The sequence below is a fragment of the Echinops telfairi genome, unplaced genomic scaffold, assembly GCF_000313985.2.
Source record: "Echinops telfairi isolate 266 unplaced genomic scaffold, ASM31398v2 ScPeMD7_27;HRSCAF=92, whole genome shotgun sequence".
Taxonomy (NCBI): Eukaryota; Metazoa; Chordata; class Mammalia; order Afrosoricida; family Tenrecidae; genus Echinops; species Echinops telfairi.
The window spans coordinates 3052663-3079738 of NW_022103924.1; the positions used below are offsets into that span (position 1 = coordinate 3052663).

Sequence of the window (27076 nt, forward strand, 5' to 3'; positions counted from 1 at the left end):
ATTTTAAAAGTAGTTCATTCACCTTTACCTTTTGACTGTCATGCATACTACAATTGGATATAAGACACTGAAGTGGAAAATTAAAATAATGGGAATAGGATTAAATAAAATTAAACTAATACCAAGAAATTGTTTTAGATAATTATGTTTCAAGTGTGAAAGAGAAACTTTCCTTCTGTTAACTACTGGGAAAAAATGCTGCAAAAAATGTCCCTACAAATAACATCTTAAATGCAGAGCTATAATCACCCATTTCTATAGTCTGTCAGTCGTAAAATATTGCAGAAGTGAGCTCTTAACTGTCAGCTGGCAGTAGAATTTAAAGAAGCATCAATCTAGAGAACTGTATAAAAGGGCAAATACGTTATTATGTTGCATGACATGAAGTGTCTGATTTCTCCTGGGTAATCACAAATGACACTATAGAATGAGAGTTTCCTGGGAACCTAATCTAGGCAAGAGTCTGTGGCATTGTGGTGCTAACATTTTTTAAAATCCTATACGTTATCAATTTTTATAATATGCTGTTTGTACTTTTAAACTCCAATGCACTCATTTGTAGATTTCCTGGATATATTGATACATACAGCTCTTAGGCGAAGAAGCCCTAATGATGTAGTAATTAAGTGGTGAGCTGCCAAACCAAAGACAATCCTGTGGCCCAACCCGCCAGGCTTCCCACAGGATAAAAAGGGGCAGTTTCCTTTAGTAGAGGTTTCTAGCTTTGGAACTCTACAGGGTCCTTCTGTGTCCTTTGGGGGTGCTGAGTCAGAATCGACTGAGCACTTGAAAAATGGATTCCTCCAAGGATGGATTTGAACTTCATTGATAAGCCGTGGTTATGCGGTGATTACAACACTCTACTGCTAACCCAAAGAGCAGTGGTTTGAATTTAACCAGCTGATTCACAGGAGAAATATGTGGCAGTTGGCTTCCATGAATGTTTACAGTCTGGGAACCCCACTGGACAGTTGTACTATAAGCTATGAAAGGAGCTACGAGAATTAACTGGCTGGACAGCAGTGGATTTCACTTTGAGTTTTGGGGGTTTTCATCAAAATCACTATTACATTTTGAAAGCAATGGTCTGAACCAATCAGTTAAACATCTGAGGTTTGGAAGGTTCATGGATTTGGGTTACTCATGGGAAACCTGGCTAGTCTACTGCTTTAAAATGACAAGAATTAAAAAAAAAACATGACAAGAATCAAAACAATATAGGGAGCATTAAGGTTACAAAAAATTTTAATTCCTAAGCCTATCCTTTAGTTGAATTTGTATGTAAATCAGAACAGTTAGGTATTGCTTGTATCTAACAATTGTTAGTCAAATACTTGACCTGGTATATAGTATACATTTCTATGAACACACACACAAAAATTAAAGAAACACATCGAGGTACACTAACATATCTTTAAAATAACACTCCAATAGTAATAATGTTTCAACACAGGAAATCCAGGACCAGTGGTGAGAGTGGTGAAACCGGGAGGGTAGAGGGAGGGTGGGTTGGAAAGGGGGAACTGATAATAAGGATCTACATATAACCTCCTCCCTGGGGGATGGACAACAGAAAAGTGGGTGAAGGGAGATGCCAGACAGTGCAAGATATAACAAAATAATAGTTTATAAATTATCAAGGGTTCATGAGGGAAGGGAAAGTGGGGAGGGAGAGGAAAAATGAGTAGCTGATGCCAGGGGCTTAAGTGGAGAGCAAATGTTTTGAGAATGATGAGGGCAAGATATGACAAAATAATAATTTATAAATTATCAAGGGTTCATGAGAGAGGGAAAGTGGGGAGGGAGAGGAAAAATGAGGAACTGATGCCAGGGGCTTGGGTGGAGAGCAAATGTTTTGAGAATGAGGAGGGCAATGAATATATAAATATGCTTTACACAATTGAAGTGTGTATGTATTGTGATAAGAGTTGTATGAGCCCCTAATAAAATGATAAAAACAAAACAAAAAATTTTTTAAAGAAATTGCCAGTTTGTTTTCCAACATGATCATACTATTTTCTTTTCTTACCAGCAGTGTGTGAAGGTTCTTATTTTTCCATATCCTTTATAATACTTGTTACTGTGTCTTTAAATTACTGTCTTATTTATTAATTATCACTTATAGCCATTATAGTAGATAACGAACTGGTATTTGTGTATCAAACTAGCTTGAATTTTAATTCCGATGTTGACTATTGGGGTCAAACATAGTTTTACATGCTTATTGGCCATTCTTACATCTTTAAAATGTCTGTTGGAACTTTTGCACAACAGTTCTTTGTATATTCTAGAAACAAGTCCATTATCAAATACATGATTTGCAAAAAATTTATTCTAGTATTGCTTGACTTTTCATTTTCTTTCTTTTTTTTTCTCTCTGATACATACTTTTTTTTTTTTTTTTAACATTTTATTAGGGGCTCATACAACTGTTATCCCAATCCATACACACATCAATTGTGTAAAGCGCATTTGTACATCGTTTCTCAAAACATTTTCTCTCCATTTAAACCCCCGACATTAGGTCCTCCTGATACATACTTTTTAAGAGCAATTTCAGTTTTAGGATTTTGGGGAAATTGCTCAGAAATACAGAGTTCCCATTTATTTCTTTTTCCTTTATGTACATATTCCTTCTATTATTAAGAAATTGCATCAGTGCACTGTTACAATTGATGAACCAATATCGACATTGCTACTAACCAAAGTTCATGAAAAGCATAGTTTTCATTAGGGTTTACTCTTTGTACAGTTGTACAGTTCTCTAGGTTTTGACAAATGTCATGTATATACCTTCATGAGTAATTTCTTTTAGAAACACTAGCACCAGACTGAACCTTATGAAGCAGGGGTTATAGATAGCCTAAATGTGTAGCTTTTCCAAACTGCTGTACTACTTCATCTTCTCCCTTCTCCTCTCATGTGTTCTTTCCTATCTTAGGGTTCTGTAATTTATTGCATTGTGTCAGGAAATGGTTTAATAGTTGTAGAGGCTACAAGCCCAAAGCTGGGTGTTGAACGTTAATGTGAAAGTCTCTCTTAACTCACATGGTGGCAGAGATCCCATTGGCAGGTCATATGATAGGCTGCTGGCTTTAAGTTCAAGAATTGGAGATCGGATGAAGGAACCAGATGCAGGAACCAGAGCAATAGAGAGAATTTTGCTAGAGCATTCCTATAAAGTATATTGGATCGAGACCACACCTCCATGAAAACTAAGGTTGATGACTTGAGTCACACTCTCTGGTAAGGGTGCAACTCAAGATACATCCTATCCTAATCCTGTTTTGTTGACATAATAAACATCTCGTTAAAAAATGGGAACATAATCACAGGCAGAGAAGCTGAAATTTATAATACATCACAAAAAGGACTATGGCTAGAAATACTGCCCAGGTGTTATTTCATTCTGCTGTATATATAGGGTCACTATGAGTTGGGACAACATTTAACAACAACAGCATGATAAAAAGGGCCATATTCCTCCTTGAGGCTCGCCCTCATAAAGAGATCACTGCAGATGAGTGCTATAGCAAAGTGCTGTGACTCTCAGAATGTGTCTGGTGTCTTAAAGGCGTGTCTTCAAACAAGCAGTCATCTAAATGAGGTGTCAACCAAGTCTCCATGGAAAAAGCACAGCAGCCTGTGCTATCCAAGGATTGTAGATAATAAAATCCAAATCCAAAGGCGGGAATAATATTCTAGCTTGAATTGTGAGCACTCTGTTTGCAGAAGGCTGTGGATGACAGTGGAATGCCCAAATCCACTGCAGGGTTCCCACATGGATTAAGCCTCCAGGGAATTCGCTCTCATCATAATTGAGGGATGTGAATAACCTTGCTGTCAGAGAACGTTGTAAAGTTGACTATGGCAGATGTAGTTAAGTTAAAATTTATACCTTATCAGTTGATCTCCCGTTTGTCTCATCTTAAAGTTACTTTTGTTTTTTAATATTTTCTGTTTTCTTCTTGATTGAGGTTTTTCTGTGTGTCTATGTTTGTTTGTTTGTTTGCTTCCTGTTTGTTTTTTACATGATTTTCCAGGATAGGTAGATCAATTGAGACAGTAATGGGATTGCTAATTGCCTAGGGACATGGCAAGGGAGCTCCGGGGAAATGGGGAGCTAACAAAAACGAGTATAAGAAGAAAATGTTCTGAGATTGTGGTGATAATTGCACAAATCTTAATATGATCGAATGATTGAATTGTATGATATGTGGAATATGTACCAACAAAACTATTAAACAAAAAATGAGAATAAAATGAAAACATCCCCAGACAAACAAATAAAATGACATATTCAGTAACTCACTGCACTGCACCACCTTTAGAGTATTATGCTGAATAATTTTCATTGCTCTTAAAAATGTCCTGTCCTTCACTCATTCATTCCATCCTCCCCTGATTCCTTGTAGTCAATGATCCTTCACACTCTCTCTAGCTTTGCTTTCCACCCCCAGAAAGTCATGGAGTTGGAATTGTACTATACAGTTTTTCCTATAACTTAGCAATTTGCATTGAAGAGTCGTCCATGGCTTTTCATAGTTTGATAGCTCATTTGTGGATGTGTTTACTAACTAAGCACATGTTTGCTAACTAAGAGGTCAGTGGTTAGAACTTAACAGCTGCTCCACGGGAGAAAGACATGGCAGCCTGCTTCCTTATGGAAGTCTTGGAAACCCCATGGGGCTGTTTACTCTGTCCTATGAGGTCACTGAGAGAATTGACTGGCTTCTTTGGCAGTACTTCATTGTATGGCCATGCCACTTAAAGAAAAATCTATGCAAGCATTGAAGGACATTTTGATTGCCTTCAGTTCTTCATTGTTTTGAATAAAAGTTCTATAAATAGTCATGTGCTGATTTTTATATAGACATAGTTCTCAATTCATTTGGGTAAATATCTAGGAGTGCAATTTTGGACCACATGGTAAACCATGTTTAGTTTTGTAAGTAGCTGCCAGACTGACTTGTAAAGTAATCGTACCATTTTGTACTCCCACTGGCAACTGAGAGTTCCTGATGGATGCTCCATGGCTTCATTGTAATTTGGTACAGTGGTGCCTTTTGAAACACAAAAGGTTTTAGGTTGGAGGAAGTTCAGTTTATTAATATTTTTTTGTATGCATTGTACTTTTGGTATCCTGTTTGAGAGCTCTTTACTAAAATTTTATCATTTTTAAATTTAAAATGATATTTTTATTGGTTATGTTTACACATCAAAATAGGTTCTCATTTAATAATTGCACACAAATTGTTGACTAACACTAGTTGCCTTCTTTACAATGTATATAACCAGCAAACAGACACCATGCCCACCGCCATTGGGTCTATTCTGACTCTTAAGGGACCCAATAGGACAAAGTAGAGCTGCCCCTTTGGGTTTCTGAGTCTAGACATCTTTCTGGGAACAGAAAACCTCATCTTTCTCACTCAGGGCACCTGGTGAATTTGAACCACTGATCTCAGGGTTATCAGCTCGCTGTGTTACAACCTAACACGTTAGAGCCCTGCTGGTACTGTAGGATTAGCTGCTAATAGCACTAAACAACCAGGCCTTCTTTTACAATGTGAATACATTTACTAATTCAGTTTCAGATGTTCCGATTTCAGTAATCTAGTTTCCCTGTCCTCTTAACCTTTACTTTCAGGTAACTGTTGACTCTTGGTCTCCGGTAGATGATTTTTTAAAATGTATATAGTAATCATGAAGGAACCCTGGTATGGTGGGTTACCTGTTGGACTGCTAACTACAAGGTCAGTAGTTTGAAACCACCATGGGAAAAAGAGTTAAGATCTTGGAAACCCACAGCAGCGGTTCTGTCCTGCCCTATAGGTTTGCCTGGGTCAGTATCAACTAAATGGCAGCGAGTTTGAGTCTGAGTGTCCATGGAACCCTGGTAGTGCTATAGAATAGGCATTGGCTGCTAACTTCAAGGTGGGCAGTTTAAACACTCCTGCTTCTCAGGAGAAAGATGAGACTCTGCTCTGATAAAGACTTATAGTATCAGAAACTCTATACAGTGTCACTATGGGTTGGAATTGCACTGGTAGTGGGTTTGGTTTTTTGGGGTAGTATCATGAGTGATATTCTATTTTATGAGCCAATTTGTTATTTACGTAGATAAAAAATGGCTTCAGGATAGTTTCAGTTCAAAATTTAAAGGATATCTCTGATTAATTGTCTTGGAGAGTTCTGTAGTCTCAATTAGTTCTGTTCTGATCTTCTGTTCTATCAGGATCCATCTGCTATGGCTCTGATCATAGTGCTTTTAGTGGTAGACAGGCGCCAGGTAGTTTTTCCTGCCTCAGAGTAGATGAGGTTTTGGTTCGTGTAGATTGTCTTAAATAATAAGGTTTGTTTTTTTTCCCCCTATATCTTTCTTACCTTCTTTCTTTTTGGCTCCAAATGACTAGAGACTATGATGGTTAGTGATTATGTCAACTAGACATTCTGGGTAAGGTTAGGGACAGAAGCTCAACCTATCAATTGTGTCACAGCCTGATGACACCTTCTTGGTGTCAAGCCTTGTTGTGTAAGAAAAAGAGACCAAGTTGAATTGAATCTTCTTTTGCCCTTTGCCTTCTGCCAGGGCTGAATCTTGAATTTGGTTCCTAGATCTCCTGTTGTGTCACTTGATGATTCCAGGAACATTGGTGGAGTCATTTGGCTGACTTTGGACCTCTGCATCCACCAGCCTGTGCCCCCTGTCGTCTCTGCTTTGTCATCCTGTTTCCTGTTCTTCAGCTTCTGAGAGAGAGGCAGGAGAAACCTGACTTGAACCAGACTGGACTTATCCTACTTTTCTGAAAGTGTGTAAGCCATATTTTGAAATAAATTTCTTTCTATACACAACACATAACAAGTGTCAGTGATTTTGTTTCTCTAGAGAACCCAAACCAACATAGAGACTATGATTGTATTTTAAATGGCTGCTCTAATGTTTTTAAGACCATAGATACAACTATATATACTAAGGTGTAGAACTTAAACTTTATGAACTGTATTATGCCAGTTGATTGCATTGTCCCATGAGAGTATGGTCCCTAAGCCTTCAATCCCAGAAAACCAATCTTGCAAGGTGTCTGGAGATATATAAGAAGTGGCCATACCTGTATCCCCTATGTGATTTATATATATGGATATGCATGCATGCACACACATACGTATATTGATGTTGTTAGGTGCTGTAGAGTAAATTCCAACCCATAGTGACCCTATATTCAGCAGAACAGAAACATTGCTGAGTCTGGTATCCTCCTCACAGTTGTTACTATGTTTGAGCCTGTTGCTGCAGCCACGGTGTCAATCCATTTAATTGAGAGTCTTACTCTATTTCATTCACCCTCTACAAAGTATGCTGCCCTCTCCAGAGTTTTGTCTCTCCTGATAATAATTCAAAGTAAGCGAGACAAAGTCTGAGAAGCGTTCTGTTGTAAGGATTTTTTAATGTACAGCATCATGTCATCTGTGGCTAAAGACAGTTTTACTTCTTCCTTTTCATCTGGAGACCCGTCCTACCTTCCTTCCTGCCTGCCTGCCTGCCTGCCTGCCTGGTTGTTATGGCTAGCACCTTCTGTACATTGCTGAATACAAGTGGTGAGTGTGGACAACCTTAGGTGAGCTATAGATTTTTCATAAATGCCTTTTCTTTTGGGGGAATTCTTATACATAAATTTTAATTTGATCAGCTTTTCTGTATCTACTGAAAATGACCATGTGGTTTTGTAAAGTTATGTAGAAGTTCTTGTATGACCGTGTTTGAAATAGATGTTTTATTTTTCATATTAATGAGGCCATACATGAGTAGTATGGGTCCTAAATATGATCGCTTCTGAGTGGTATTTGATGAAAAAGGGAGAAACAGACAGGGAGAGATAGACACCCAGGGAGAAGACAGATGACAGAGGCAGAGGCAGCTACAAGTAGCCAGGGAACACCAAGGGCTGCTGGCAGCCACCAGAAAGTAGCAGTGAGTTCCACAAACAGAACCGACATGGCTGAGATCCTGATTGAATGGTTAGCCTCCAGAAGACTGAGAAAATGTTTCTTTTTTAAAAACCACTTTCTTTGTGGTAGTTTGTTATGGTAACTCCAGCAAACTGATACATTTTGTTTGTTATTACATTAATTGATTTTTCAATATTATACCAACCCTGATTTCCTGGTACAAACTCCATTTGGACATGGTGTACAATCCTTTTCATATGATGTTAAGTTTGGTTTAGTAATATTTTATTGAGAATAATTATGTTTGTGTTCATGAGATATTAGTGGGTAATTCTATTTTATTTGTGCTGCCTTTGTTTAGCTTTTGCTAATGCCTTTTAGACTGAGATGAGAAGTGTTTCTCCATTCTATGATTTTTGAAAGAGCTTGTGAAGGGTTGGTGGTTATATGTGCTTCTTTATATATGTTAACCAGTTTCTTCTTTCTCGTTGCTATTTCTATTGTGTATGATTTGTATTATACGAGTAGATTTATAGTATACAAGTTGTTGAAAGTTAACATTACAATTCAGTCTTTAGCCAATAGAGCCTTCAGTGGGGTTAGGATCAATATTGAAAAGTAATGCAGTCAACAGTGAGGATGTTGATTGATTCCTGGGATTGCAAATTGCTCATATTGGGAAAAGGTAAATGCTACGGTGCTCCTTAGAGACAAGGATGGAGAGATTTCGTTTTACATATATTGGCTATGTTGTCAGAAGAGACTATCCTCTGGAGAAGGACATCATGTTTGGTAAAATAGAAGGGAAGCAAAAAGAGAAAGGCCCTATAGGAGATGGATTGACATCATGGTTACAACAATGGGCCCTAGCATAGGAATAGTTATGAGGATGGCGCACGACTGGCTGTGTTTCATTCTGTTGTGCATAAGGTCACTATGGGCTGAAACCTATGAGATGGCATCTAACAACAACAGCTCTGTTCCTCGTTACCTTTTATCTCAAGTTTTTCATCTTTCTGGTTTCTGGGACTATGTTTCATTTTCTTCTAGATGCCCAATGCTGATTTTTGTGATATATAGAATATATGATTTAAGGCAAAAATTATTTCTCCTAGGGTTCTAGGTTATTGCAAACAAAATGTGTTTAAACATGCCTCCGTGATCACTGGAGGACTGCAGAGAAGCTCTCTCCATGACGCCTTTGTCTGAGCCCATTGCTACTGTTGTTAGGAGCCCTTTAGCTGGTTCCATCTTATAGCGACCCCATACACAACAGAACAAAACCCCGTATGACCCTACCTCATCTTCATAATTGTAATGCTTTAGCCCATTCTGGCAAACTCTGTTTCAGTCCGTTGTGTTGAAGGTCTTCCTTTTTTCCCTGACCCTTTGCCTTACAGAGGACGATGTCCTTTTCCAGGAATAGGTCACTCTTGATAACATTTTCAAGGTACCGGAAAGGAAGTTTTGCTATCCTTGCTTCTAAAAAGTACTCTGGCTCTACTTTTTTCAAGACAGATTTGCCTTTTCTTCTGCCAGTCTGTGGTACTTAAGATATTGTTTGGCATCAATTATTTTCCAATCTTTTTATTCATTGTCCAGCTTTCACATGCATACGAGGCCAGTGAAAATACTATGGCTTGGGCCAGGTGCACTCTAGTTCATCAGAGGTCTTGTGCAACAGATTTGCCAAATGCAATACACCATTTGATTCCTTGACTGTTGCTTCCATGATTGTTGATTGTGTATCCAAGTAAAATGACATTTTGACCGTTTCAGTCTTTTAATTTATCATGATGTTGTCTATTGGTCCAGTTGTGAGGATTTTTTTTCCTTTACATTAAGTTATAACCCATACTAAGGCTGCAATCCTGGATTTCCATTAGCAAACACTTCAAGTCCTTGCTATTATCTGTATATGGAAGATTGTTAGTAAGCTTTCATCCAGTCCTGATGGTGCATTCTTCATAATAGTTCAGCTTTTCAGATTATTTCCTTGGCATATAGATTGAATGAGTATGATGAAAATATACAATCCTGATGCACAGCTTTCTTAATTTTAAATCACAAGTATTCTCTTCTCCTAATGACTGTGTTCTGGAATTCCCATTCTTTGTAATATTATCCATAGTTTGTTATTTATGATCCACACAGTAAACCTCTTTGCTTTTATATGTCTGATGTTAGCAATGATATTGCTGATGCGACAGCCTCTTCTGAATTCATTTTGAATATCTGAAAACCTTTTTGACCGTTGTAAACCATTTTGAATGCCCTTCAGCAAAATTATACTTGCATGTGATATTGATGATACTGTTTGATAATTTCCGCATTCGGTTGAGTCACTGTTCTTTGGAATGGCATGAATATGGATCTCTTTAGTATAGAATGAGTGCTGAAGCTTAAAGTTGCGTAAAGCCTACTGGCTAGGCTAGAACTATTACAAGGCTCTACCTGCTATAAGTGAACTTGGCAAAGAATGCATGCAGGTTATAAATTTTGATTGATTGGTAATAGACTGAAACTTGTGTATAGGAATCACTTGTCCTTAACCTTACCTTTCCGAGTTGACGTAACCAAACATGACTATTTAAAAAATTTTTTTTAAATAATGCTTTATCCTGGGTTTCTTTCTGTTCCATATAATGTTTTTGATTAGTTTTTCCATTTCTTTTTTTTCATTTTTTATCTTCTTTTTTTTTTTTAAATCGTTTTATTAGGGGCTCATACAACTCTTAACACAATCCATACATACATCAATTGTGTAAAGCACATTTGTACATTCATTGCCCTCATAGTTTTTCCATTTCTTTGAAGAATTGTGTTGGGACTTGGATTGGCCTTTCATTGAATTTATATAGTGCTTTCAGTAATATTGATATTTTTAGTATACCAATACAAAAAATACTAGTATTCTTACTAATACTCCTTTTTATTAATTTTCCTAATTTACCTATTAGTAAATTTAATTTTTCTAATGTACCTATTTGTGAGCATGGGACATTCTTCCATTTGTGTAAGTTTCTTTTGTTTTCTTGTCGAAATGTTTTATAGTTTTCTTTGTATGTGTCTTTGTTTCTCTGGTTAGATTTATTTCTATGTATTTTATCTTCTGGGTAACTATTGACAAATGTTATTTCTGTTAGCTTAGGTTATCTAGAGAAACAAAATTGGTGACACTAACATGTACAAAAAAGAGCTTTATATCAAAAAGTAATTTGATGTCAAGTGGTTATCTAGCCCAGTCCAACTTAAGTCTGTGGGTCCGATGCTAGAGCTCTCTTCAGATTCACATAGCTGCAAGCTGGTGACACAGAAAGGTGAATTAGGATGCAAGAAGATTACAGACCAGTGAGTACAAATCCAAAAATCAGGGGAAACATGGCAAGGTGCCAACAGCTCTTAGGGTTGGACGGCCCACATGGGGCTGCCCCTGGAGGCAGGGACAGGCCCAGAAAGCAGGAAGATGAAGGAGCAGAGAGAGAGGTGAGTGAGTCTCCAGTGTCTCTTTTATAAAAAGGCCACACTTACCAGGAAACATCATCAGCCTATGACCTGAACAATAGGCTGGATTCCGCCCTTATACTTTCATTCAAATCCAAATTGAGATAAAATCTAACTGCCATAGTCTTGTTTTTTTTAATTTCCTTTTCTGAGACCTCTTTAATATACAAAATCCAGTGGATTACCACCCCCACTCCCTGCATCATTACATAAGTTTTACTAATTTCTATGCCTACTTGCTCTTATATGTGTTTTGCATTGTTAAAATCCCAGCTCGTGTGTGCAGTAATAGGGGAAGAACGTGGACACTCTAGCAATCCATAGTACCTCAGATGGTTATGTAAGAAGCCTGGAATATCCAAAATTTTCAATAGCCTTTTCACAGCCCTGATGGTTGTTCTCAGGGGTCAACAAGGATGAGATTCTTCAGCTGAGAAGAAATTTACTAATTCTTTAATGTTACTATTCTTATGGGCCCTGAGATTTTCTTAGGCTACAATGAAGCTTTCATGGCATACTTCTGGACCTTTGAACAATTCATTATCAGGTAGTAAAGTGTGTCCAGGGGTTTCAAAACAAAGACAGCTATTTTCTGGGACTTTGTTAGGTGTTAACTTCTCAAAAGTTCAAGGTTGAAGTCAGAATCTGAATGGCTTATACTTTCTGGGCTCCATCTAAACAAATATTGTTCTTACATTGTTTGCCCAGAAAATCTGTTTGTTGCAGATGAGACTATGAGAGGACTTTTGGTAATGATTATCCACATATTTATATCAGATAGTAATGAATTTCATATACAGCATGTCTGCCAAGTCCAACTTGTTAAGGGTATAGAAGACATTAGCTAATTGGCAGTAGCCTCCTTAAGTCCTGATGTATTCTATTCCAAATGCACTACTGGTAAAATATATATCATTGGCCTGACACGTTTCCTCATAGTTTTCCATAGTCATATAGAGAAGTCCCAAGCTGTGATGTAATAAAGAATGTGTGTCATGGCTGCAATTGGTTGACTTGAGGACTGTCTGTTGGGCTTGGGAAAGATCCTTCTGCCTGAACGATCCTACCCAGACCAAGAGTAGATTCTGACAACAGCAGATAATCAGGTACAAGCTTTACTGAACTCAAGGCATGCATGTTCATACAGCAGTAAAGAGAATGCAGAGCTGCTGGAACAGCTTCTTCATATTTTCCATCAAAGATATACTTTTGGGCACAGTATAGCAGAACTCAATCAAATGCTGCCACAGCTGCTGCAGACCATGCTGCCATACTTCCTCTGAATTGTAGAAGAGCATAGAAGTGGGCTGTAGAATGAGGAGCTGATGTGCCCCACCACTGGTTAAGAAACAAACGGTTCCAGATGCCAAACCAAGAAAGACAACCTAGGGGCCTTATACTGTCTAAGCCTCTTGAAACATAATCTATCATGGTTAGAAGAGCCCTGAACCTTGTGGCCCAGAGGAGCTTCCTGGTTCGTTACCTTGCATAGGAGTGGGTAGCCTGTCATTCTTGGGGATATGAAAGCTTATAATGTGACCCCTTTCAAACCTTGCCTTCTCTGTCTCTTCATTTTTTACTCTTTTGGTTGCAGTAAGGTTGTATCCCTAAGTATGATGTACTCTCTAAGAGATTCTGAATTAACAAACCCACATGGGAATAGAGGCTGGCAGCGGCTGGTATCTATTTGTCAGCCTGAAAGAAGGTGTCCTAACATATAAACTTTGTTCTAGGTCTGAGTGGCTGGGATCTGGGAAATGCTGCATGGGCCCTTGATCTGAAAGACAATGTTTGTCTAACTTATAAGTTCTGCTCCAGAACTGGGTGACTAATGTTGTAGAGAGAGTGCGGTGTGAACAGCTGCCTACAAGGATGGAGAAATGTTGAGGCCACAAAATCTAGTTCATGAGGCAGTTGAACCACTCCAATGCATGGACCACACAAATCAGCCACATTACAGGCCTGTAATGTTCCTGAGGAACTGAACATTTTAATTAATGATGTGTCTCTCTAGCAATGGAATACTGTTCTGGAGGAGATCTTCAGGAGCTACTCAACAAAACAGAAAATTCTTGTATACTTTAAGTTATATGCTTTCTTTCCTTAGTGATACAGGGCCTGGGATTCAATATTTACCTGAAAATAAGATTATGCATTGTGACCTAAAACCTGAAAATACAGTTCTTCAGGATATTGGTGGGAAAGTATTGCATGAAATAATTGATTTGGACTATGCCAAAGAAGTGGGTAAAGGAAGTCTGTGTACATTGTTTCTGCCTCAAGGTGGAAGTGGTCTTCCACCTAAACCCTGCAGTACCAGACTCCAGAGCTTTTTGAGAATAAACTTGTATACTATGTTATTTGACTATATTGCCGATATAGGCCTTTTTTGCATCATCTTCAGCCATGGCTGAAGAAAATTATACATGGCTGGAGAAAATTATAAAGAAGAATCCAAAGTGCATATTTGCATCTGAAGAGATGACAGAGAAGTTTGATTTTGCAACCACTTACTTCAACCAAGTAGCCTTTGTGGTTTAATGTAGAACCTATGGACAACTAGCTATTACTGATGCTGATTTGGGATCCTTAGTCAAGAGGCAGACTTATTGATTTTGTTTCTAAGCAGCCAAGATGTTTTATGTATTAGATCATTTTCTGAATTTGAAGATAGTACATATCCTTTATATAACTTCTGCAAAGATAATCTTTTTTGTTGTTGTTGCATCTTGATAAAAGTCTTCATTTACTGCAGACTCATACTGAGTGTGGAACTGGAACAAATACTGATTCTCATGAACTTCTTTCAAGAGAGACAGGAATTTCTCAGGACTCTTGGAAACCAGTCTCTCAATGTGTTCTCGATGGAGTTAGAGGCTATGATGGTTATTTGAGTATGGTTTGTTTGTTTGATATAAGTAAAATTGTATGGGGTCTTAAAGGCATGAAGATAAACAAGCGGCCATATAGCTGAGAAGCAACCAAGCCCTCATGGAAGAAGCACACCAGTCTGTGTGATCATGAGGTGTTGATGGGATCAGGTATCAGGCATCTGATATCAGGTATCAGACCCAGAACAAAATCATATTCAATGTGAATAGGGGGTTGGGGGACATGGAGTGGAGACCCAATGCCCATCTGTAGACAACTGAACATTCCCTCACAGAGGGGTCACAGGGAAGAGATGAGCCAGTCAGGGTGCAGTATAGCACTGATGAAACACACAACTTTCCTCTAGTTCTTTGGTGCTTCCCTCCCCCCACTATCATGACCTCAATTCTGTCTTACAAATCGGATTAGACCAGAACATGCACACTGCTACAGATAAGAGCCCACAACACAGGGAAACCAGAATAGATACACCCCTCGGGGCCAACAATGAAAGTAGAGATACCAGGAGGATTAGGGGAGGGTTGGGGGAGAAAAGGGACGAACAACGGAAAAATGGATGAGGGGCGATATGAAAATAATAATCTATAACTTATCAAGGGTTTATGATGGAGGGTGGGTGGGGGAGGGAGGGAGGGGGTAGAAATTGGGAGCTCATATCGGGTTCAAATGGGAAGAGAATGCTTTGAAATGATGATGGCAGCGTACGTGCAAATGTGCTTGACACAATAGATGAATGTATGGATTGTGATAAGAGATGTAAGAGCCCCCAATAAAAATATTTAATTAAAAAAGAGTAAAATTGTATATAAAGGTCCATTTATTCCAAGTTTATCTAGTGGTGAAATTATATTAGACTGACAGAAAAATACAACTACCATTTATATAAATGTGTGAAGAATAGTTTGGTGCAATACATTATGTATCTTAGCTAATGGAATATAGCAACAAAAAGCAGTCAGATTAAATTTTCTTAGATGTAATGTTAATTTGGCAAAAATGAAGGACACTTTGATCTTAACATCTCAGCAAGTGAGAGTAGGCTGGCGTTTTTTCACAAAAGCAGCTTGATTTGGAGAGATACAGTGAACAGATGACTTAAGAGGAAAAACACTGAAAACATTGAAAGAAATGGAAGCAAAGGCCACCCACTCTACTGAAATTGATGTGATTGGATACCTATAGGATCAGATCAGATCCCTGCAATGAAATGAAGGAACCATGGAAGACGTCAGGGAGCCTGGATCATATCCTTGGAGCAGCTAAAGCACATTTCAGATCACTTCCCCAGTGACAGCGTAGGGTGGTAAGGATCACTGTGCATTCTGTGCACAGTCAGGACCAGGCTCTGAAGGAGCTGTCTGGTCATCTGAGCACATTGTTGGGCTGTAAGCAGATTCTTGGTTTTTGCCTCGAGGTGGAAGTGGTCTTACACCTAAACATTATAGAAGCTGATAATAGTCATGCTTATGCAGGGAAAGGCAGAAGGAAATATGGCATCTCCTGAAATTGCCTGTACAGAATTCTGCCCTGTCCCTTGTAGGATCCACTATAGAATGTGCAGTAGTAACCCCTCAGGCGTCAGCATGGCAGGCCCCTGACTTCAACAGAACACAAACATCCTGACATGCATGGTACTCTTCAAGATGGGGAAACTTTGGCGCAAGTGATAGAAGAAAGTTTGAGCTGTCTTGGCCATTTAAATAGTATTGTTCGTGAAACAAATGAGGAACAGGGCAGTAGTACTCCATCTTAATTGGAGTTGGTTAGCAGAATGACTTCCCACTTGTGCACTGCTCCAAACTGCTGAAAGTTGTCTCTGTACATGTTACAATTAGTTTTTCAATGCATGAAATTATTCTTCAAAAACTGATCAGCAGAAAAAATGGCCATGATCAGAGGCCATGATTTTTACAAACGCAGTGTTTTTGAATTTGAGTAATCATAATCTCTGAACAAATAAGGTTTCATAAAAAGTCAATGGACTTATTTAATTAAATACAACTATTGTTGAGTATCATTGTGATCCACTTATCTTCAAACTTGATATGAATATTACGTATGTAAAAAATAGCTTGCAAAGTTTTAACTTTTGGGCACCTCTATATACATTTTAAGTCAGCATTATCTGCCTGCCTGTTTTCTGTGTAAGAAGCTGTTCCCTAATAAATTTTTGCTTATTGGAGAATAAACTTTAGTCTTGGAGTTGCATTCAACAAATACTCTTTCTGGCATCTTAAGGAGTTGACTTATCCCACTTTCAATTTCACTACACGGTTGGTAGTGTCCCGTGTACAGCAGGGATGGTGCATGGTGCATCTGTGCCTTTAATAACTACCATTGGCTCATAAATCTTGTGCTATAACTCACTACCATTGAATAGATGCCAATTCATAGCAACCCTGTAGGACAGAGTAGAACTGCACTTCTGGATTTCCAAGACTGTGTTTTTTCCCCTAGAAGCTACTAGTGGGTTCCAATTCTGGAACTTGCAATTAGCGGCCCAACCACACCCACTACACCTCTAGAGTGCCTTAATATTATAGAAGACATCTCTTTGAATTTGAGTAGTTTTATAATGAATTTGAAAGCATATCTTTTTCACTTGTAAAAATGTCTTTTTTCTGAAAAGAATCTTTAATGTCATATCATTAAAATCAACACTTTTAATTCTCAAAAAGGCTTAAACATTAAAACATTTTAATTAAAATCTTTAGATTTTGATGGTTTTTCCCTTAATGGATTAAATTTTTTTTTAAATAGAAGAAATAGAAAAACACAAAAAGCTTTGCTTTGTGACAACTCATTTGTGTGCAAATATAATCTGAATTGATGTTGAATGTATTTATCTCATTTAGTGTGGATATTGGTATATCTTGTTGCAGAAATATTAATATTTTTGATTATGAGAGTTCTGCCCTAGACCCTGCTGGGGACTTTTTATTTTTTAATCATTTTATTGGGGGCTCTTAACAACTCTTCTAACAATCCATACATCCATGTGTCAAGCACATTTGTACATCTGTTGCCATCATCATTTTCAAAACATTTCTTTCTACTTGGGCCCTTGGTATCAGGCTCCTCAGTTTTTTCTTCCCTCCCCGACCCTCCTACCTGCATGAACCCTTGATAAGTTATAAATTATTATTTTCATATCTTACACAATCCAATGTCTCCCTTCACCCATGTTTCTGTTGTTCGTCGCCCTGCGTGGGGGTGGTGGGCTTAAAGGCTTGAAGATAAACAAGCGGGCATCTAGCTGAGAAGCAACAAAGCCCACATGAAGAAGCACACTAGCCTGTGTGATCACAGGGTGTTGAAGAGGATCAGGTAGCAGGCATCAAAGATCCAGAACAAAAAATCATATCATTGTGAATGAGGGGGAGTGCATCGTGGAGACCCAAAGTCCATCTGTAGGCACCTGGACAACCCGTTACAGAAGGGTCTCCGGGAGGAGATGAACCAGTCAGGGTGCAGTGCAGCAACAAGGAAACATACAACTTTACTCTAGTTCTTAAATGCTCCCCCTCCCACTATCATGAACCCAATTCTACTTTAAAAATCTGGCTAGACCAGAGCATACTTTGTTTCCCTGAAAATAAGACAGTGTCTTATATTAAGTTTTGCTTCCAAAGATGTGCTAGGTCTAATTTTCAGGGGATGTCTTATTTTTCCATGAAGAAGAATACAGTACACATTTATTGTTGAACAACAAAAAAGGAAATGTATTACCTGTGTACGGTACAGTAGTAGTTGTCATCACAAACCAGCATAACCAGACAAATTGTGAATCCTACAATCCTGAATCAAGAATTTCTTGTTACTACCATTATTTCCATGTACAACAATCTATGGTACATTTACTCATGTTTTTCAATGACAGTCATGTCATCATCTTCTGGAACATCATCATAACAATACAACCCTGAATTTCCTGGTGAATTTCTTGTGACTCCATTTCTTTCAGAATCAGTGGACCAAATCTCCCATGTTTAGCAATAGCACTGTCCTTAAATGAGTATTTCTTGTCAAGGTAGCCCGCTCTTAGTGCATTTGCAATGCAGCTGTCAGTGATTTTCTCCCATCAATTCTTCACCCAAGTCACAACCTCTTGGAGTTTAGGTTTCACAAAGTTTCCACGCTGATTTCTCTCCATTCTATTTTCATAGTAGTCATTAATTTTCATGCGCAAATTGTCCTTGAATGGCTTGTTAATTGCAATATCAAGAGTCTGGAGATAGGCTGCCATTCCTGCGGGAATCATTATTTGATCTATTTTTCTTTTGTGAAGAAATGTCTTCATGTCTTTAGTGCGGTGAGTGCTGGCTGCATCCCAGACTAGCAGACCTCTTTGGCTCCCTCGCATAACAAGCGGCAGCATTAAATCGACCCACTTCCTTATAACTGCTTGTGTGGCCCAGGCTTTTTCAGTTTTAAGAATAAAAATGCCCAAAACACGTTCAATCTTTTCCTTCTTGCCCTTAGAAATGATTAAAGGTGGGATTTTAGTGCCATCCAGACGAATTGCCAAAATACAGGAAACACGTGCACTTTCATAAGCAGTGGAAGGAATGTGCACTGAGGCACCCCCGCTGTTCAATTGTTGTTTGAGATGATTGGCCCATAAATACTGCAGTTTCATCCATAGCAATCATGTTGGAAAGATTGTATTTAGAGAAGTCAGCATCATCAATAAAGGACTTGAATGCAAGTGCTCGCTTAATAACTTGAGCATCTTCCAGCCTAACCAATGTTGTGGATCTTCCTAAAGGCAGTTCACTTCACTGAAGGAAATTATCCAGCCAGTGTTGTGATGCTTTGAAGTCTTCGGGGGGCTATGTCAAACTGTGGTATCATTGCAAGGGCAAATTCTTGAATCTGAGCCCTATTCACAACCAAAGCCTTTGCTCTCCTGTCAGCAACCCATTCACAGATCAGGTCTTCCAGCTCGGAAAATAATGGTTGTTGACCAGATCCACACTTGCGCTTTTTAGCATTTCCCTTCTCCACTTGTTCAATGAGGTTACCATACTCTGCTTGCCATTTTCGGACCAATCGGATACTCAACATCTTCTCTTTGCAGAAAGCAGTAAGATTTGGGCCCCAAGAGTCTTCCACGATTCCTTTCTTGTACTCCACGGAATAGCTTTTTCTTTTTGCGCTCATGTCTAGGGGTGAAAAAAAATGACACTGGGGTATCAGGGTGGGGGGAGGGGGATCACTTAAAATGACACAGGAGGATCAGAGGGGGGATTCAAAATGACACAGGAGAATCAGAGGGGCGATTACCATTTTGTAACCCCTTCTGATCCTCCTGTGTCATTTTAAGTGATACCCCAATGCCATTTTAAGTGATCTCCTTTCCCCCCACCCCTTTGCCAGTGGATACCTTCACCAGACATCCCACCCACCCCTTTATCAGACATTTCCCGCCTACCTTAGTCACCCCTGTGTGTTCACACAATGTGCCTGACTCCTGCCCCGCGTGACTCTGTCTAATTGTGAGTCGGCCAGACTCTGTCAGGGCAGAGCGAGCAGCAGGCGGCAGCTTGTCCTGGCAGTGACACCGGCTCGCTGATTAAAAGAGACCTTGCACTTCCTTTCTGCTCCGGCTGTGCTGCAGTCAACAGTGAGCTACACGGTGGCGCTCCGCCGCTACGGTCCAGAGTACAGAGTTACGGTTGCTTTGGGGGGCCTTATTATCAGGGAGGTCTTATTTTCGGGGAGGTTTTGTTTTAGGGGGGGTGCTTTATATTTCAGTGAGGCAAAACTGTAAGTATGTCTTATTTTGGGGGGATGTCTTACTTTCGGAGAAAACACGGTATACATGGGTACAGATAAGAGCTGGAGACAGGGGATCCAGGACAGATAAACCTCTCAGGACCAATATTGAGAGTAGCCATACCAGGAGGGTAAGGGGAAGGTGGGGAGAGATAGGGGGGACCGATTATAATGATCTACCTATCACCCCTCCCAGGGGGATGGACAGCAGAAAAGTGGGTAAAAGGAGACATCAGTCAGTATAAGACATGAAAATAATAATAATTTATAGATTATCAAGGGTTCATGAGGTAGGGAGGGTGGGGAAGCGAGGGGATAAAATGAGAAGCTGATACCAAGGGCTCCAGTAGAAAGAAAATGTTTGAAAATGATGATGGCAACAAATGTACAAATGTGCTTGACACAATGGGTGTATGTATGGATTGTGGTAAGAGTTGTACGAGCCCCCAATAAAATGGTTTTAAAAAATAAAAAAAAATAAAGTGCATACAGCCATACACCCTGAATAAATAAATAGCTCCAGTGAAAGGCAGCGTGAATCTCTACATCTGTTTAGCAATTTAAATGATTTCTTTTTAAGTGACATCTTTTGTTGTTGTTTTGTTAGTTTTCCCCCTTAGTGTATTAGATAATTTTTCTTAATAGAAAAAAATCAACATAGAACAAACGTGGTAGGGATGGTACCAAAAACCACTGCCATAATATCACTTCTGAGTCAGAGGGACACTTTGTAAGGTTTCTGGAACTAAATCTTTGCAGAAGCAAGAGAGCCTCATCTTTCTCCTGAGAAGTGGTACATGTACATATAAATGAGACCATTATATCTCACTTGCAGATATGTTTTGTGTGGCTTGTACGCTTGAATCCGTTGCTAAAATTTAAATACAAAGATTTCACCTCTGTACTAGTATTTCCACCTTAACAAAATTTTTTTATATCCATCCATCCATCCATCCATCCATCCATCCATCCATCCATCCATCCATTGTGTTAAGCACATTTGTACATATGTTGCTATCATCATTTTCAAAACATTTTAGTAAAAGTCTGAAAGGCTAAATCGCCATTCCTTTTTAGCAACAACCAGAATAAGCTTAGTACTGGTTGTCTGCTTTGAACGTGGCTTTGTCTTTTAGTTGCCTCAAGCCTCATGTAGTTACTTTATACATTTAATTTACCTATTGTGGACATTTAAGCCTATTACCTCTGCTCTAGAGTCACTTCCTAACTTTTGTTTCATTTTGAAAATGCATTCAGTTGTCAAATTAACATTTAGGGGAAAAAAGGATAGAGCTGGGGAAATAATGACACAAACAATGTTGTTGGTGAGTTTAAAGTTTTATATATGTCAAGCTTATAATATTCTTATATTTAAACAATAATATGCCATATATCCTTTAGAAACCAAAATTTTCATCTTTATTGATTCTATAAATATGAGTGGTTTTCCTTTCTTTGGGCTTTTGGTTCATTTCTAATACTACTTCTGGGTTAGGAAGACCCATTAATTGTATGTGCTTTGCACTTTTCAAGTTATTTTCAGGTATATGTGATTCTTACAGAAACCATATGTGCCTAGGTAAGAAAGGCATGGAAAAGAAACAGTGAGGCCTTTTCAAAAAAATTAATTTGTATAGGGAGTTTTGAGAGGTTGCATGTTACAAGCTCACTCTTTGCTCAAAAGAGGAAAGTACTGAAGAAGTTTAGATTGTTTCTGTTAGTGCAGCTTTTAAGTGTAATTATTATGGCAAGATAAGCTTTCCACTTATGGCTCAGCTTTCTGATTACTTGGATTCAACTGCATTTCACAGAAAACACTCACGTTCAATCATAGCTTCTCTTTGAAATGTTTACAGAGAAGGAAAGTGAGGTTTATGCCAAAGATAATGACTATTACTCCAGGAAAAGCCACTCATCACACCAGTAGCCCCACATCCAGGGGTTGTTTCCTTCTAATTTGAAGCATTTGTAAGAAAGGCTTTGGCAGGGCTTTTTTGTTGCATCTTCCTGCTCTGCAAATAGAGACATTAGAAGAAATAAAATGTTTGAATACTACCTAACCAGATTCTGCTTGGGAATGTGCCCTGAGACCCTCAATAAATGCCAGAAACCAAATTAGATCTACTATGTATGTGATATGCATATCTTTTCCTTAAACAAAATTTGAATTCCACAAACACAAATTAAAGTAGTTTTCCAAATGTTTGTATATGAGTGGAAGGTTTTGTCCTATCCTTTTGTAACTAACACCATAAAACTTCTGAAGGATCCATTTTACATTTGTTGTACAATGTTAATCCAAAACAAATTTTATTCCCCCTGACTGAATGCGTAGCTACAGAAAGACACTAAATTCATTTCCCCTGATTAGGATGACGTGTTTGTACCAACCAGATCTAAAAAAATGTGTAAGAGAATGTCATGCTGGAAAGACCTTATTATAGTTGTAAACACAAGTGCAGCTGTTACAAATCTAGCAAAACTTCATATTAAACAATTTAAAATCTACTGAAGATGACATTCCAGACCCATTTTCATAAAATAAACACTCTGGGACCTGCTTTAGAAATGAGTGGATTGTCATTAATATTAATGCCATTGAATTCAAGGCAGTCAAGTCTTTTTTTAGTTTTGGTTTTACTCCTAATCTTGGAATAAAATATGCTTTCAGCCTCAAGTATGACACGTTTATTTAGTGTTTGAAAAAATTTTGATCCTGTTCCTTTTGAATTGTAGGAATGCAAAACTACAGTATGAGTGCTTTACTCTCTATGTAGTCTTTTTTTTAAGTCCAATATGTTTATTAAAATTAAATTTGTCTAAAATTGTTGGTTAATGGACTCCACTTGTATTAGTCAAGTAAAAAAATTTAAGAGATGTTAAAAATAGTCGATATTCCAGGATTGTACTACTGTGACATTGGAGAGTGGTACATTGAAAGAAATAATTTTTTATTTTGCTCTTGTTTCTTGTGGTCTTGTGTTTTTAGCTAGACCAGGATGGTATAAGTCTTCAAAATCTGCACCATTCTAATTTTTCTCTTCACTTTCTACTTACTGGATATTTGAGACAATTTGTGAAGTACCTTTTGAGCAGTAATGTCAGTTCTAGAGCTACTTTCTTGCCTCTGATTCCCTATTAAATCCATGTTTTGTTTTTTTGTTAAAGTTTTAGACTAAAAAAAAAAAAATAAAGTTTTAGACTATAAAAGGGTCCACTTTGAAATGCAAGGATGTTACTTTGAGTACTAAGGAACACCCGACCATGTCATGGTATTTTCAATAAGAAGCTGAAGAAAAATAAATGCATTAGAACTATGGTGCTGGCAAATGATTGAAAGTACCATGGACTGCCAAAAGAACAAACATCTGTCATGGAAGAAATACAGCCAGAATGCTCCTTAGAAACATGGAGAGACTTCATCTCTCATATTTTGGACATGTAATCAGAGGAGACCAGTTGCTGGAGAGGGCCCTCAAAAAGATAGATTGATACAGCAGCTGCACCAAGGAGCTCAAACATAAGAATAATTGTGAGGCTGGAACAGGCCTGGGGGGTGTTTCGTTCCGTTGTGCATAGAGTTGTTTTGAATCTGAGTTGACAGGAGGCGCCTAACAGTAACAATCACAACAACTAGAAGGGTTCACTGGAAGTTCTTTTTTTTTTTTTTTAATTGTTTTATTAGGGGCTCATATAACTCTTATCACAATCCATACATACATCAATTGTGTAAAGCACATTTGTACATTCATTGCCCTCATCATTCTCAAAACATTTCCTCTCCACTTAAGCCCCCGGCATTAGGTCCTCATTTTTCCCCTCCCTCCCTGCTCCCCCCTCCCTCATGAGCCCTTGATAATTTACAAATTATTATTTTGTCATATCTTGCCCTGTCCGATGTCTCCCTTCACCCACTTTTCTGTTGTCCGTCCCCCAGGGAGGAGGTCACATATAGTTCCTTGTGATCGGTTCCCTCTTTCCAACCCACTCTCGCTCTACCCTCCCATTATCACCACTCACACCACTGGTCCCGAAGGGATCATCCGCCCTGGATTCCCTGTGTTCCAGTTCTTATCTGTACCAGTGTACATCCTCTGGTCTAGCCAGACTTGCACAGTAGAATTCGGATCATGATGGGGGGGGGGCGGGCGGGGGAGGAAGCATTTAGGAATTAGAGGAAAGTTGTATTTTTCATCGTTGCTACATCGCACCCTGACTGGCTCATCTCCTTCCCTCTGCAAGGGGATCTCACTGGAAGTTCTTTGAACTGGGCCAAATATTTCAGGGAGAGGAGAATGTTTGGTCTGTTTGCTTATTGGTGGCTACATTTGAAATTCAGTTAATCTGTATTGACTTTCTTAATAGGACTTTTAGAGAAAGCTCTAAACTAAATAATGCCAGGTGCCATTGAGCTGTGTTTGAGTTATAATGACCCCATGTACAGCAGAATGAAACAATACCTGGTCCTTGACCATCCTCATAATCATTGCTGTTACCTGAGCTCATTGGTGCAGTCACTGTCAATCCGTCTTGTCTTTGTCCTGGTTGGTCCAGGATTCCCAGTGATTTGGCAGTAAAGAAATAGTAATATCCCAGCCGGCTCTGTGGTAGTTCCATAATTTCATGTCAACTTGATAAAGTGTAGGGGTAGAATTTAGCCTGTCAATTAGGTTGCAGCTTGATGACCTCATTTTGGAGGAATAACAAATAAATGCCTTGCTAAGGCCAGCCTCTTTCTCCTCTTTCTCCCTGGAGGTAGGCTCCACACTCTCTTTCTGCTTCACGTTCCTGTTGTTGTACCAGAGCCACGCTGAGGCCTGTGTGAGCCCTGGATATGTGTCACTGCCATAGTGTCTACAAGACTGCACCCATCAGCCCATGATCTTCCTGCATCATTGCATGTGGTTTCGTGAGTCCAAAGAGGCATTTATGGACTAGAATTAGACTTATGGACCAGTATCAGATTAATGGACTTGAGTTGGACTGGACTGGGATGTTTTCTTGATATCCAATTACCCCTTGATAAAAATCTGTTTCTTACACATGTTCATGAGTGTTATTGGATTTGTTTATCTAGTCAACCCAGCCTACAACAGGCTCAAATGCAATAGTTGTGAGGATGGCACAGGACAGGACTGGGCAGTGTTTTATTCTGTTGTGTATGGAATTGCTATCTAACACCAAAAATAACAGTCCCATATAATGTGATGTAATACAATGCTATTACTCCATAATTTGATCTCCTATGACTGATCATAGAAGAAAGATGAAAATCAGAGGAACAGTCCTTGAGCCCATACACACAAATGAAACAATCCCTGGGTGGCACAGATGGTTAGGCACTACAACACTGGCTAGAAGATTGGGGGTTCAGACCCATGCAGTAATACCAAAGAAGAAAAGCCTGCCAATCTGCCTCCACACCGATTAAAGCCTAGAAACCCTATGGAGCAAATCTACTCTGCACACATGGATCACCATGAATCAGAATCAGCTAGACAGCAATTAACAATAGAGATAAGGGAGGGGAAGATAATAACCTTCAGTTGTAAGATGACTAGAGTGGGATGCAACACCCTTACCGAGATTACAGCCCTGATCAAATCAATTGAAAGGATGTTTCCTTGGAGGCGTGGCCTGCTTCTAATATAAGTGGATGCCGTGGAAAAGCTTGCTTGCTTTTTGCTGGGTCTGAATCCTGCATCTGACTTGTCCTCTGACCTCTTATTCTTTGAACAGGATCTTACTGATCCTGGTCATCAGGTGCTTGCCATCTGCTCTGCCAACCCTTGCATTCATTCTTTTCTGCAGCCACAAGTGTGTTGGCTACCTGGTATCTACACAAGTCAGGAGAAGCCTCCAGCCCAACATCAGGCTTAGAACATGCCCAGATTTGGAACTTGACTCTCTTACAACTGTGTGAACCATTTTCTTGATATAAATTTCTCTTTATATATACATCTATAAACTTCACATGTTTTTTCCTTTCTAGAGAATCCAGGTTAAGACACCAGGGATGATGTCCCTCTCCAGAGATTCATCCTTCTTGATAACATCTTTGTTCCTAAGGAGGATTCTGGCTGTACTTCTTCTCATGTTTGATTGGTAATTTGTCTGGATACAGAATTCCAGGTTGGAAATAATTTTCTTTTAGAATTGTAAAGGTATGGTTGCACTTCTAATTTACATTTTTTCTGCAATTTCTTGATGGTGAGCCTTGAAGTGGGTCTGATTTTCTCCTTTTTGTTGGGAATTTGGATAGCCTTTTTAATTTAGAAGCTCTGTCTTTCAGTTATAATAATTTTTAGCTGGTTATATCTTTCCCTCCTTTATCTCTATTGTTAGTTGCTGTCCAATTCATTCTGATTCATGGTGATCCATGTGTGCAGAGTAGATTTGCTCCATAGGGTTTCTAGGCTTTAATCAGTGTGGAAGCAGATTGGCAGGCTTTTCTTCTTTGGTTATCACTGCATGGGTCTGAAACCCCAATCTTCTAGCCAGTGTTGTAGTGCCTAGCCATCTGTGCCACCCAGGGATTGTTTCATTTGTGTGTATGGTCTCAAGGACTAATCCTCTGATTTTCATATCTTTCTCCTATTTTCCATCAAGTTGTAGTTTTGTTCTTTTGTGTGTGTGTATGTGTGGTTTTGTTCTCACTGAGGCATTTTCTGAACTGTAAATTCCTTTTTAAAATTACTGTTTGCAGTGAAAGTTTACATAGCAAATTAGATTCTGATTTGACCATTTCCATATAAATTATTCAGTGATGTTAGTAAACTTTTTAGAATAAATCAATTTTCCTTCTATTAAATTGGCATTCTATGATGCTCACCTTCCCGACACAACCACTGAGGACAAAGCAGGTGAATAAGCAAATGTGGTGAAGAAAGCTGATGGTGCCCAGCTATCAAAAGATATAGCGTTTGGGGTCTTAAAAGCTTGAAGGTAAACA

At 38.8% G+C, this 27076-nt stretch overlaps 1 protein-coding gene and 2 pseudogenes across 2 annotated transcripts in view; 2 read left to right on the forward strand and 1 right to left on the reverse strand.

Moving 5' to 3' along the window:
- Positions 1-27076, forward strand: part of FANCC (FA complementation group C) — a 368220-nt gene that overhangs the window by 4263 nt on the left and 336881 nt on the right. The gene's annotated exons all lie outside the window — the stretch shown is intronic.
- LOC101661881 lies at positions 5963-12964 on the reverse strand (annotated as a pseudogene).
- On the forward strand, positions 13382-16121 carry LOC101647270 (annotated as a pseudogene).